Source organism: Schistocerca serialis, chromosome 1, assembly GCF_023864345.2.
Source record: "Schistocerca serialis cubense isolate TAMUIC-IGC-003099 chromosome 1, iqSchSeri2.2, whole genome shotgun sequence".
In the NCBI taxonomy this organism is placed as follows: domain Eukaryota; kingdom Metazoa; phylum Arthropoda; class Insecta; order Orthoptera; family Acrididae; genus Schistocerca; species Schistocerca serialis.
The window spans coordinates 700,729,709-700,744,074 of NC_064638.1; the positions used below are offsets into that span (position 1 = coordinate 700,729,709).

General features: G+C 43.1%; 1 protein-coding gene across 1 annotated transcript in view; it reads right to left on the reverse strand.

Annotated features, from left to right (window-relative positions):
* Positions 1-14,366, reverse strand: part of LOC126480871 (gamma-1-syntrophin) — a 796,968-nt gene that overhangs the window by 601,412 nt on the left and 181,190 nt on the right. The gene's annotated exons all lie outside the window — the stretch shown is intronic.

The following is a 14,366-nucleotide window of genomic DNA, read 5'->3' on the forward strand; positions in this document are numbered from 1 at the left end:
GCTGATGACTAGCCTAGATGTCAGTTTTCTCTCTGCCACGGTTAGTGCACTTAATATAATGTAACTGAGGCATATGTTCGGCCAGACAATACAGGCTTTCAGAGTGATGTGTACATGTATTGTTATCAAGAAGGAAGAAAATGGGAGTATATGATCCCTTCTAGATCACGACCATTAGGGTCTGGGTAGGGAATTGTAAAGGATAAGGATGGGTAACCTTACAGAAGGACTCATACAGGAGTTAGTTTCAGAAACCTTAGAAAAATTAATGCAGGATGACTAGTGTAAGATTCATTTTACATTCCACTATACTAAGAGTTCACTTTACCACAACTCTTGGTTAAAGCCTCAAAGTACGTTCCCATAAGAGCTTGCATATGCGCCGCAGTTTTGCTCTATTTACGTTCCAGAACTTGGTTGAACTGTTGCACGTTGTATCTAGTAACATACGGTTTCTTTCCGTAGACTCATATAGATTCTTAAGAAGATCTATTGACATCTAAAGTTAGTGTCCAGTACAGTATTCAGTGACGATCGCTATACCATTAGAAAATTAGCGCACGGGAACGTGTTAGCATCTGTAAATCTCCCTCAGGCGATTTGTTTCAGTGTGACTGTTGGTAAAAAGTATGATTGAACAGTGATTGTTGGCTGAAAATCTAGTCCAGAAAGGACATTACAGGCGAAGGGCAGGTCGGATAGGATAAGGCATGGTGTGGTTGGAGACTGCATCAGAGCAATTGATGAAAACTCTTCACGAATAACGTAAACGGAATGCATGAAATGTATCTGGAAATGTGAACACGGACGACCATCAGCTATAATGTAATAACGGCAATGAAAATTCGTGCCGGACCGGGACTCAAACCTGGATTTCTCGCTTTACCGAGTGGTCTCCTTAACCGCTTTGCTATCCGTGCACGACGCCCAGCTAGACGCAAACTTCCATGTGTCGTCGTTCGTGCTTCATAGTCTGCACTCTTACACATTATGAAATTCCCGTGCAGGGGAAGGGGGATGTGGACATTGCATCACTTCTTAACAACACAAGCGCTACTGATCATCATAAATAGAATCACTGGGCAAGTATCTGAACCTAGATTCTCCCGAATACGAATCCAATATGTCCTCGGAGTCTTTCGCGACGGCATACATGCCAGCCACGTCAATTCAAATAAAATGCTCGAGCTTTCGATGGCCATCTCCGCCATCGTCGTCAGAAGTTCACTGACTGCGGGGCTGTTACGGTCTCTCGCTTATATAGGCATGATGACATCATCAGCAGCCAATCAGATCGATCCAATGTGGCGCGCGCGCGTAAGTCGACCCGGGCAGCTCGTGGCAGCACCGGTGACGTCATGTGGGGCCAGGGGGAGGCGCCACGTTTGAAACTGCCGCTCCCGCGTCGCGCATCTGTCTCTGCTTTCTTTCGATGTCCAACGCCCGTCCCCATGCCCTGCTGAGTGTGTATCCCTGGTCTCTGTTGAAATTGTTTCTGTTTAAGCGAATCTCGGCCGCTTCCGTTATAACGGAGTCCCAATATGTAGAAGCATGAGCCAGCACTTTTGTATTTTCGAACTGTATCTTATGTCCGTTTTCTACGCAATGCTCCGCTATGGCCGACTTGTCAAGCTCCCTTTGTTTTATATGGCGCTTGTGCTCAGTACAACGCTCCGCAAGCGTGCGAATTGTCTGTCAAATGTACATGCTCCCACATTCACAAGGTACACCATACACACCGGACACTCGGAGAGAATTGTCGTCCTTAACAGGGCGCAACATATCTCGTATCTTGAGGGCCGGCCGGAACACTGGTTTTAGCCCATGTTTCTGCAGCAGACGTCCTAACTTACTGCAAGTTGCTCCACAGTATGGCAGGAATACAGTCCGTTTGGCCTCTTCTTCTGATTTGCCAGCTGTCTTTCGTCGGTGGCCCTTGAAAGCGTTTGCGATGTCCTTTTTTGATATATCCATTTCGCCTAGAAAACGGACACAAGATACAGTTCAAAAATACAAAAGTGCTGGCTCATGCTTCTACATATTGGGACTCCGTTATAAAGGAAGCGGCCGAGATTCGCTTAAACAGAAACAGTTTCAACAGAGACCAGGGATACACACTCAGCAGGGCATGGGGACGGGCGTTGGACATCGAAAGAAAGCAGAGACAGATGCGCGACGCGGAAGCGGCAGTTTCAAACGTGGCGCCTCCCCCTGCCGCCACCTGACGTCACCGGTGCTGCCACGAGCTGCCCGGGTCGACTTACGCGCGCGCGCCACATTGGATCGATCTGATTGGCTGCTGATGATGTCATCATGCCTATATAAGCGAGAGACAGTAACAGCCCCGGCAGTCAGTGAAACTCCTGACGAGATGGCGGAGATGGCCATCGTAAGCTCGAGCATTTTATTTGAATTGACGCGGCTGGAAAACCGAGAACATTTTATTCACGAATTCAAATACCTTATTCAGCATACCGATTTGCTCGATGTGGCCAGTAAGTCACACGAAGAATTACCAGTAACTTCATTATATGGTTATGCGGGAATTATCCATTATTTAAAACACACGGATGCACCGTCTGCAAAACACACTGGCTGAGAACACGTGCAACAGAAAGCCTTGATTATCTCCGGGAGTAGCAGCAGGGCCCGGCTGTAATGGTTCCTATCGGCTGTGTCCCTCTCTGACAGGCGCGCCATTCACAGGCGGGCAGCGCGGGCATTCATCTGGCCAGGCACAGACGTCCATCACGACCGCGTCCATTCAAGCGGCCCGTTTTAATTAACTCCACCGCCGCCAGAGCCCGCAGTCTCGTTCATCGGCCAGCAGTCTCCCGGTAGGGCATCGACAACGAAGCCTTCCTTGTCCATTACACCCTACACCCACCCTCCCACGTGGCCTAGTCAGCAAAGGCGAATTGGGGGAAATATCCGCTTCGTGGCAAAGTTTTGCATAGTGGTTAGATGGCGTGCAACATACTAAAAATCCTGACCTATGAGGTGTGAGTGTGGGGCTAAAGATAAGGGGGTGTTTGTAGGACAAATTTTCATATTTTTCTTGAGTAAGCCGCGCGGGATTAGCCGAGTGGTCAGGGGCGCTGCAGTCATGGGCTGTGCGGCTGGTCCCGGCGGAGGTTCGAGTCCTCCCTCGGGCATGTGTGTGTGTGTGTGTGTGTGTGTGTGTGTGTGTTTGTCCTTAGGATAATTTAGTTTAAGTAGTGTGTAAACTTAGGGACTGATGGCCTTAGCAGTTAAGTTCCATAAGTTTTCACACACATTTGAACATTTCTTGAGTAACTCGAAAATCTAGTGAAAATGCTTCCCAGTACAAAAAAGAGTGCTCGTTTTTGTCCTAGCACTAATTGCCTCCGAATTGCGGGGTTTGGAAAAATCACAGTTGGTTAATAATATAAAAATAATCTCTATTGTTAAATGAAGTGAGTAATGAACACACATTAAATTTGTGTACCATGGACCTTGCTGTTGGTGTGCAGGCTTGTGAGCCTAAGTAATAATGATAGCCGTACCGTACGTGCAACCACATCGATGGGGTATCTGTTGAGAGGGCAGATAATCGGGTGGTTCCTGAAGAGGGGCAGCAGCCTTTTCGGTATTTGTAGGGCAACAGTCTGGATGTTTGACTGATCTGGCATTGTATCATCAACCAAAACGGCCTTGCTGTGCTGGTACTGCAAACGGCTGTAATTATTCCCGAGGCCATGAAGCCCTACTGTATGGTTAAATGATGATGGCATCCTCTTGGGTAAAATATTCCGCCAGTAAAATAGTCCGCCATTCGGATCTCCAGTCGGGGACTACTCAGGAGCACGTCATTATCAAGAGAAACAAAACTGGTGCTCTACCGATTGGAGCGTCGAATATCAGCTCCCTTAATAGGGCAGGTAGGTTAGAAAATTTAAAAACGGGAATAGATAGGTTGAAGTTAGATATAGTATGAATTACTGAAGTTCGGTGGCACGAAGAACAGGACTTCTGATCACGTGAATATAGGATTATAAACACAGAATCAAATAGGGGTAAAGCAGAAGTAGGAATACAGAAATGCGAGTAAGCTACTATGAACAGCACGGTGAAAGCATTATTGTAGCCAAGATAGACACAAAGCCTGCACCCAGAACATAGTACACGTTTATATGTCAAGTAACTCCGAGATTGAAGAAATGTATGATCAGATAAAGGATATTATTCAGACAGTTAATTATTCAGATAGATAATTATTCAGATAGATAATTATTCAGATAGATAAATATTCAGATAGATAAATATTCAGATTATTCAGATAGCCGAAAATTTAATAGTCATGGAAGACCGGAATTCGATAGTAGGAAAAAGAGAAGGAAAGATAGCAGGTAAATATGGACTGGGGGAAAGGGAAGAAAGAGGAAGCTGCCTGGTAGAATTCTGCACGAAGCATAGTTTAATCATCGCTAATACTTGGTTTAAAATAATGAAAGAAGGTTGTATGTGTGGAAGAGACCTGGAAACACCGGAAGGTTTCAGACTGATTATGTAATCGTAAGACAGAGTTTTTGGAACTAGATTTTAAATTGTAATACATTTCCATAGGCAGATGTGGGCTCTGATTAGAATTTATTAGTTATGAAATATAGATTAAAACTGAAGAAATTGCAGAAAGGCAGGGAATTAAAAAGATGGGAGTTGCATAAACTGAAAGAACCAGAGGTTATTGAGAGTTTCCGGGGGGGGGGGGGGGAGGGGGGAGCGTTATGGAGCGAATGACAAGAATAGGGGGAAGGGATAAAGTAGAAGAAGAGTGGGTAGCTTTGAGAGATGAAATAGTGAAGGCAGCAGAGGTTCAAATAGGTAAAAACACGAGGCCTAGTGGAAATCCTTAGGTAATACAAGACATATTGAATTTCAGTGATGAAAGGTGAAAATATAAAAATGCAATAAATGAGGCAACCGAAAGTAAATAAAAGTCTAAAGAATGAGACTGACAGGAAATGCAAAATGGCTAAGCGAGAATGGCAAGAGGACAAATGTAAGATTTAGAAGCATATCTGTATTTCTCTAGGGGAAAGTTGGATACTGCCTACAGGAAAATTATAGAGGCCTTCGAAGAAAAGAGATGCACCTGTAAGAATATCAAGAGCTCAAATAGAAAATCAGTATTAACCAAAGACGGGAAAGCTGAAAGGTGGAAGGAGTACGTAAAGAGTCTACACAAGGGAGATGTAGTTGAGGGGAATATTATACAAATGGAAGAGGACGTGGTAGAAGATAAAATGGGAGATACGACACTGCGAGAAAAACTGGACAGAGCACTGAAACATCTGCTCATGAAGTAGATGAAGTTAAGAGTTCTGCTATCTAGGACCGCGTGGGATTAGCCGAGCGGTCTCAGGCACTACACTCGTGGACTGTGCGGCTGGTCCCGGCGGAGGGTCGAGTCCTCCCTCGAGCATGTGTGTGTGTGTGTTCGTCCTTAGGATAATTTAGGTTAAGTAGGTTGTAAGCTTAGGGACTGATGACCTTAACAGTTACGTCCCATAAGATTTCACACACATTTGAACACTTTTTGCTATCTAGGCAGCAAAATAATCTATGATGGGCGGAGCAAACAGGACATAAAAAGCAAACAAGCACTGTCAAACAGTGCATTCCTGGCCAAGAGAAGTGTACTAGTATCAAACATAGACCCTAATTTGAGGAAGAAATTTCTGATAATACACGTTTGGAGCACAGGATTGTATTGTAGTGAAACATGAGCTGTGGGAAAACGGGAACAGAAGGAAAAATAAAAAAAAGAATCATTTGCGGCTCGGTGCTACAAAAGAATTTCTGAAATTAGGTTGACTGATACGGTAAGAAATGAGGTTTTACGCAGAATCGGCGAGGAAAAAGACAGAACGATAGGGCATCGGTTAATACATTGAGAAATAACTCCTCTTAAGGCACTAGAGGGAGCTGTAGAGCGTAAAAACTGTAGAGGAAGAAATAGAATGGAGTACATCTAACAAATAACTGAGAACATAGGTTGAAAGTGCTACTCTGAGACTAAGAGGTTGGCACAGGAGAGGAATTCATGGCGGTCTGTGTCAACCAGTGAGAGTGATGACTCAAAAAAATTGCAGTTGTTAAGTGAGTTTTTATTTAAAAAAGCTAAACGTTTGGAGCTGTCAATTGTCTACTGCCCAGAGACTTAAATTGTCTCCCTCTACAACAGAAGTTGTGATATGGAACTTCAGATATTTTAACGTAATTACGACAACGCATTACAGCAGATTACTGTTCTGGACTTGAGCATTACAAGTCTGATTACATTAGAAACATTCACGATCACCTTGCAAAATATATTGTGACCATGCAGTGAGTGGCTTCAGTCAGGACGGTCCTCTGTACAAGAGCCAGTACTCCTGAATGGAAGACATTTATGCAGTCTACCAGTAACATTCATTAATTCATCACCTAGTGCCTGCAACACGGTTGCACGATTTTACAATACACTGTCAACGACAGATTGCAGCAAGATGCCACATTTACCAATACAGCCGGCCGGGGTGGCCGAGCGGTTCTAGGCGCTTCAGTTTGGAACCGCGCGACCACTACGGTCGTAGGTTCGAATCCTGCCTCGGGCATGGATGTGTGTGATGTCCTTAGGTTAGTTAGGTTTAAGTTCTAGGGGACTGATGACCTCAAATGTTAAGTCCCATAGTGCTCAGAGCCATTTGAGCCATTTGAACCAATCCAATCCCTTTCCCAACAACACTACGTAGATCCCTGACAACTTCACACTCATAAAATAGACACTTTTCAGCCATCGTTTATGGAAATGTATTTTACGTAATAGCTCACTTAACGATTGCAAGTAAGTAGTTAATAAACAGAATAACTTCACGAGCTCAATGAAGTAATTTTGCCTACTCTCAGAAGAGAACTGGACAGGAAATGCTGGGGAGGTACAGTCTGCCTGTTAACTAAAAATCGTGCAGCGCTTGTGGTAGAGGAAGTCGCCTTTCCCAAGCGAATGCTACAACTGCCGTAGATGGTTTGCCCTCAGGCAATGTGGAAAATTGGGAGAGATTTACAAAAAAAATAGTGTGTGAGATCTTATGGGACTTAACTGCTAAGGTCGTCAGTCCCTAAGTTTACACACTATTTAACCTAAATTATCCTAAGGACAAACACACGCACCCATGCCCGAGGGAGGACTCGAACCTCCGCCGGGATCAGCCGCACAGGCCATGACTGCAGCGCCCTAGACCGCTCGGCTGAGATTTACATAGAATCTCTCCGTATGCGTTCTTGCATCAATATTATTAATAGGTCATATCTATGTTGGATGTAGGGTTAACGTACATTGTGCAAAATACATCCCCCCCCCCCCCCCCCCCCCCCGCCCCTCCACTTCCCGGGTGTGTCTGCGTCTGTGTACCGCGTCACCAGTGATTCATAAAGCAGACTGCGGAAGAGAAGGCTCTGTGGCTGTTCCTTGTGATAGAGTGGTGACTCACTGCTTGTTCTTCCGTTTGCATACCTACTAAACAGGCAAGTGGTAAGAGAATTACCGCAATGCAGCGACCTCCCTTCCCTCATGCGTCTATAGTACCCCCCCCCCCTCCCCCCTTAGTCGCACCGCGAGAAGACAATTTCTCCCTTAATCCTGTTCTACTGTACTCAGATGTGGTACACATATTTGATATTGGTTTTTAATCCGGTTCACTGGACAATGAACATTAATTTTATGCCATCAAAGCCCAATTGTTAATAATCTACGATGTTTTCATCACCAGCAACGTGGAAACTATTAGTGCTAGAGAAAAAAACGAGTCGGTAGCTAGAAGCCACAGTTTTTGAGTTGCTCAAGACAAACATAAAAAATGACCTTTATATGCTCCCGCCCCCCTCCTCCGCTCACAGTTCTCCGTTCAGGATTTTTAGTGTGTTGTTCATGGAACTCCCTCCTACCACTGTAAAAAATTTGTGACTTCACGAATTTTTTCCACTAATCGACCTTTTTTGGTCTTCGTTGACTGAGCTAGCAGTGTATACTGGATCTTCGCTGGTTCTCTTATAGAACAACCAGATGAGCTGTCAATCCACTGTGAAATGTTTAGTTTACATTCCAGAATATTTTTCTTCGTTCGGCCATGACTGTTAATACAAAATCTACTTTTGTCTGTCGCCAGAGGTTCTACTTACATTCGACAGTCAGCTCCCATAAACACATGATCAACATCTGCTCTGTTGTCATGTATCAAAATTTTGCACGTATCCTCGCGTCTACATGTTTACATTGTACGACTTACACTCCATTTTAATTCGTAGAGGGTGTCACAGTGATGAATTTATTAGAAGAATGTGGCGCTTTCCACTTTTCCTGCAATTAGTTTCAGCCTGATACCCCATTTCTAGTGATTTTGTGTTCTGTACAAAATAGAATATACAGCCTCAACGAATAGAAATGTAATGATTAAAATTTATTTTAGATACATTTACTTGGAGCAGAAAACTATGCCTTAGATATTGAAATGTCAGCGTCTTTAAATTCCATTCTTAATTTTACACTTTCATCAAAATAATACCTTTGTAAATGTCAGGCTATCAAACCAACAACACAGAATTTGTGAACCAAGGCGAACAGAAAACAGAAAAATTTAAAGGCGCTGACATTTCAATACTAAACACATAGTTTTGTATTGCTGGTAAATGTATTCAAAATACGTTTTCGTTTACATCATTACATTTCTAAACGTGAAATTAGTTGTGAAGAAACAAAATTAACACAGAAAAAGTGGAAACTGCGATCTTTTTTTGACATGCACCTCGCACACCATCATTTATGCACCTCGATTAAACTTGAATCCCAATGCTCCCATTAGATTCCACTTGCTTGAGAATCCTAATCCGCTGACTCAATTCTATCAACATTTTAACCCGACTTTTATCTCTGAGTACTTCGTAACTTTTCACAGAGTAATTTTAAGCGTTCCCCCGTCATAAACAATAAGTCCCGAGTCCCACCTACGTACTCTATCTGTCCTATCCTAAACAAAGGACGCAAACTGTTATTTGGCACACTCTTACACAAATATCTCTAGTTTTTATTCATTCGGATAATTGTTTCTGGGTGTCGCGATTAATAAAGAAACCTTTAACGCTAAAGTTGAACTATATTGCAGATTCACCTGCGAAGACGCTTGGTATTTGCGCAACTTGTATTGTCCAGGTACGTCGCGGCAACAATGGTACACAACAATATGAATAAGTTTACTGACGAACAGTTGTCCATGTTGTAATCGAGGATCACACCACTATTTCGGCTTTACGATTAGTCGGTGCTAAGATGTGAAAACTGAGATTGAGGAACTCAATTTTTCATATTACTTTGTCCGTTTTCAAAAGATACAAATAGATGAGCTCGTACTACGTAGACACAGGCAACATATTAACTACTTCCTATTTTTATTGTAAACTGTGAATGAATTGTTACGTTTGAATTTTTCTGCTCATATAGTGTCGCAAGTTTGTTGCGGTTACTTCCCTTATTAACCTTTGAAAGCAAACGGGGTATTGTACGAGTACTTCATAGATACGGCACTTCGTAAAATACTTCCAGACTAGGAATGGTGCCATTCCGTTGTACAGATAGTGTCCGACAACAGCGAAAAACTACCGTATAGACCACATACGCCAAGTCGTACACACTACACGTACACGCTTACTATCCAATAGGTCATGCCACATGGTAACAGGTACATCAAAAAAATTGTTCAAATGGCTCTGAGCACTATGGGACTTAACTTCTGAGGTCATCATTCCCCTAGAACTTAGAACTACTTAAACCTAACTAACCTAAGGACATCACACATAACCATGCCCATAGGCAGGATTCCAACCTACGATCGTAGCGGTCGCGCGGTTCCAGACTGTAGCGCCTAGAACCGCTCGGCCACCCAGGCCGGCAACAGGTACATCATTGTCTCATATATATCGTAGTATCCGATATTACTGCACGATATTACTGCACTTGGCCTCTCGGGGTCATTACCAGAAACGCGCGGTGACGTTAAACTAAACGAGTACAGTGGGGACTAAGGAAAACGAATAGCACTATGAATGATTTCAAGACAGTTGTGCATATACTGTCAAACGTTTCAGCGTGTCCTCGTGAACTATCATGATAAAAACTCACGATAAGCCGACCGAAGAGCCCTAACTGCCAGGAGCAATAATACTGTGGTCGACTGATACAAATTCTTATGCTATGAGTTTGTTGCTCGATACACATTGTTATTAAAATAGCACTGATCGCTTTTTCAATTTTCTATAATAATGAAAAATCACAGAGAAATGGAAATTTTACGAATAAAAGTTAAAATTACTGTTTCTTAAAAAAGAGGTTTTCTTACTTACCATAAATTTTAGCACTACTGCTATGGCTAGTTTGTATTTCGAAGTTTTCACCCGGTTATTAGTAAAAAATAAAAAAAGCGTGTTATAACAAGAATAAAAAAATACCGAAAAATGCAAGTTACTCGCCAAGTTAGCCGAGAGTGCTAATGCGCTGCTTCCTGGACTCGGGTAATCGCGCCGGTCCTGGATCGAATCCACCTGGCGGCTTAAAGACGAGGGCCAGTGTGCCAGCCATCCTGAATTTTGTTTTTAGGAGGTTTTCCACATCCAACTAGATGAATACTGGGCTGGTCCCCACGTTCCGCCTCACTTGCACTTGAAAACGTTCGCACTATTTTTCATGGCTTTTACTAGACACAGACAGCTGAGGCACACTCATTCCTTCCTGGGGAGTGTGGGGTGGCGACAGGAAGGGCATCCAGACACCCTCTGACACCAACATCGCCACATCTATAGTAACAAGGCCGACTCCACGTTGGAGTGGGGCAAAGGCCGTAAGGAAATGATGATGACTGAAAAATGCAAGTTACTTGGAAGTAAAATACTAGTATGGTTTTAATTGGTCGGTTTTTCCCATCCCTGGCACTGCTGCATTTCGCTGCTTCTACACAATTAAAACACAAACCTCAAACAGAAACGACCAGTACTGAGTGCTGCTTGACATTGAAGAGTAAGGAACTGGGCATTACTGATGTCAATAGAAAGTGGCGTAAGGGGGTGGCACAAGTCTGTTACCAAATAAGACACGCCCTCGACATTTGCACTGTCATGCACTTATTTCCATTGCAGTACAAATACAAAGGTAAGAATGGCTAAGATGTGAATTGGAATGCACTTAGTCTGTACAGACCTACCAGAGACTATGTGTCTGTTATTCCTAAATACTCAGAAAGCATCCGTGAACAACCTCAGGAAAATTGGCGGTGTAGTTCAGATTTATCGTGTGCGGAAGAAACAACACTTTTGGTTGATTGTGGCTAATACTACATTGGACGATCAAAAAGTTTCCATAAACTATGTATATGCAACGTAGCGCGACTCCGATTCGGTTATAAGCACCGATTAGTGTGGCATTCATGTCTTTTGGACTCCGTGCGTTAAATGTGGATACTTGAATTGTGGCGATGTTGTTGCCAAATGCGTCCACACAGGCAAGTCCAACGTGCTGTTATTCTTTTCTTGGCTGCTGAAGAACGACCACCCGTGAACATCCACTGGAGAATGAAGAGTATGTATCAGGCAGAACGTCTGCCGAAAACCAACATTTTGGAATGGTGTGTCAAGTTGTGCGCCGGTGGTGATTCAAGTCAACAATCACAAATGTCGTAATGCAAAAGTTACGCCAACTCAAGTGGGAAACACTCGATCACCCGCCCTATAGTCATGATGCAATTATGACACCTCTGGTCCCTTAAAAAAGGGCTTGAAGAGCCGACAATTCCTGTCGGATGAGGATGTGCAGCAGGCAGTCACGCACAAGGAAATGGTGCTTTACCAAACGGGTATTTTCAGTCAGATACAAATGGTTCAAATGGCTCTGAGCACTATGGGACTCAACTGCTGAGGTCATTAGTCCCCTAGAACTTAGAACTAGTTAAACCTAACGAACCTAAGGACATCACAAACAACCATGCCCGAGGCAGGATTCGAACCTGCGACCGTAGCGGTCTTGCGGTTCTAGACTGCAGCGCCTTTAACCGCACGGCCACTTCGGCCGGCTCAGTCAGATACGTCTGTCAGAGACAGCAAAGGACTTGGAAGAGCAGTTGAACGGAATGGACAGTGTCTTGAAAAAGGATATACGATGAACATCGACAAAAGCAAAACGAGGATAACGGAATGTAGTAGAATCAAGTCGGGTGATGCTGAAGGAATTAGATAAGGAAATGAGACGCTTAAAGTAGTAAAGGAGTTTTGCTATTCGGGTAGCAAAATAACTGATGATGGTCGAAATAGATAGGATATAAAATGTAGACTGTCAATGGCAAGGAAAGCCTTTCTGAAAAAGCGAAATTTGTTAACATCAAGTATAGATTTAAGTGTCAGGAAGTCGTTTCTGAAAGTATTTGTATGGAGTGTAGCCATGTATGGAAGTGAAACATGGATGGTAAATAGTTTGGACAAGAAGAGAATAGAAGCTTTTGAAATGTGGTGCTACAGAAGAATGCTGAAGAATTTAGTATTGGAGGGCAGTGTGGAGGGTAAAAGTCGTAGAGGGTGACCAAGAGATGAATACACTAAACAGATTCAGAAGGATGTAGGTTGCAGTAGGTACTAGGAGATGAAGAAGCTTGCACAGGATAGGGTAGCATGGAGAGCTGCATCAAACCAGTCTCAGGACGGAAGACCACAACAACAACAACAACAACAACAAAAACATCGTTCGGACGATTGGATCAATGCTCACGGCGATTTTGGCTGATTGTTTACCGGTAGTGGACTTTATGGCTTAATAACGGAGAAGTTTTGATCTCCCCTTGTAAAAACCTATTGGGCCACATTGATTTCTCAAATTTCTCACACTGTAAAACTATCGAATCGAGATTTCCAGTGTATGACAATACGTAGATTTCTAGAAATTCTCTAAGTAATTGTCACAACTTCTTTATCTATCGAAATACTGGAACAACTATGGTTTTGGACTGGGATATGTATTTTTTGACATCTTTTGACAGACCGGAAAAAAGAACAATGATAAGATGCGTATGATTACTGTGAGTAATGGTTTCTACAAACCTCGACGGAATATGTGCTAAGCAGCGAAAATCTCGTATGGTGGCACAGTGTAGTTAGACGCATTTTGCAAAATGCAATCATTGGAGAACGCTGTTAAAACTTGTGTGTGATTTCCAGCTTCGAATTCACATCGTCACACGATACACATTTAATGTTTATAGCGAGGTTTCATTGCAAACATTAAATTGTTTTGTGTTATACAGATATCTCTGAAGAGTAGCAATTATTATTGCGCATCCAATGAAGCGGAAAATTTGGCAGTTTATATTCAGAACAGTAGTAGGCAAGCGTCTGCGGAAAATTCATAACTGGGCTATAAAGGTTCTTACCGGAGCTCCAAGCTATTACGTAATGCCGCTGAACCTGTATGACGTTCTGGCGTTTCGGAAAATATCTCTGCTTCCATCTCGCGAAGAAGGTACGCAGGCCGAGCAGCACGGCGTAGTTCGGGACAAGTGAAGTCGTCGTTATACTCATTCGACGGAGATTCCGCCTTTTTCTCTTTATGTCGGCAGTATACGAAAGATGTCTCAATCGCAGAGAGGCGAAACACAGGCCGTGGAACCATCACCTCTGCGCTGCTTCATAGGAACCAGGTCAAGGGTGTGCTGTGCTTTAATTATATCACTGACAAGTATCCTCGCGTCTGGTCGGAACTCTTCTTTTATACTCAAATTCTCTCTATTGACTTTGTGTGTTTCACGATGTAAAGATCTTGCTAATAAGAAACGTGTACACTGCAAGCACGAATTCTGACTAATGTGGAGATCTGAAACTTTTTTTTTTTCACAGTGGTGCAAAATTTCTTGGAGATTATCAGTGACAAAAACTTTCCAAAGTGAGAACGAAGAAAACTAATAAAAATGTACAATCTTGAATAAAATAAAATGGGTAAGAGATTGAAACATTCAGCGGAGAAGACAATCTAGAAAATATTTTACTTTTATGAGTTCAAAATGGTTCAAATGGCTCTGAGCACTATGGGACTTAACATCTATGGTCATCAGTCCCCTAGAACTTAGAACTACTTAAACCTACCTAACCTAAGGACAGCACACAACACCCAGCCATCACGAGGCAGAGAAAATCCCTGACCCCGCCGGGAATCGAACCCGGGAATTTTATGAGTTAACTGAGGGGGCTGTCTCATTTCATCTATGCTATATAAAACAGTGCAGACGGTGGAAAAACTATTGCGTATGAAGCATCACTATGGCGTTCACCTTCTGAAT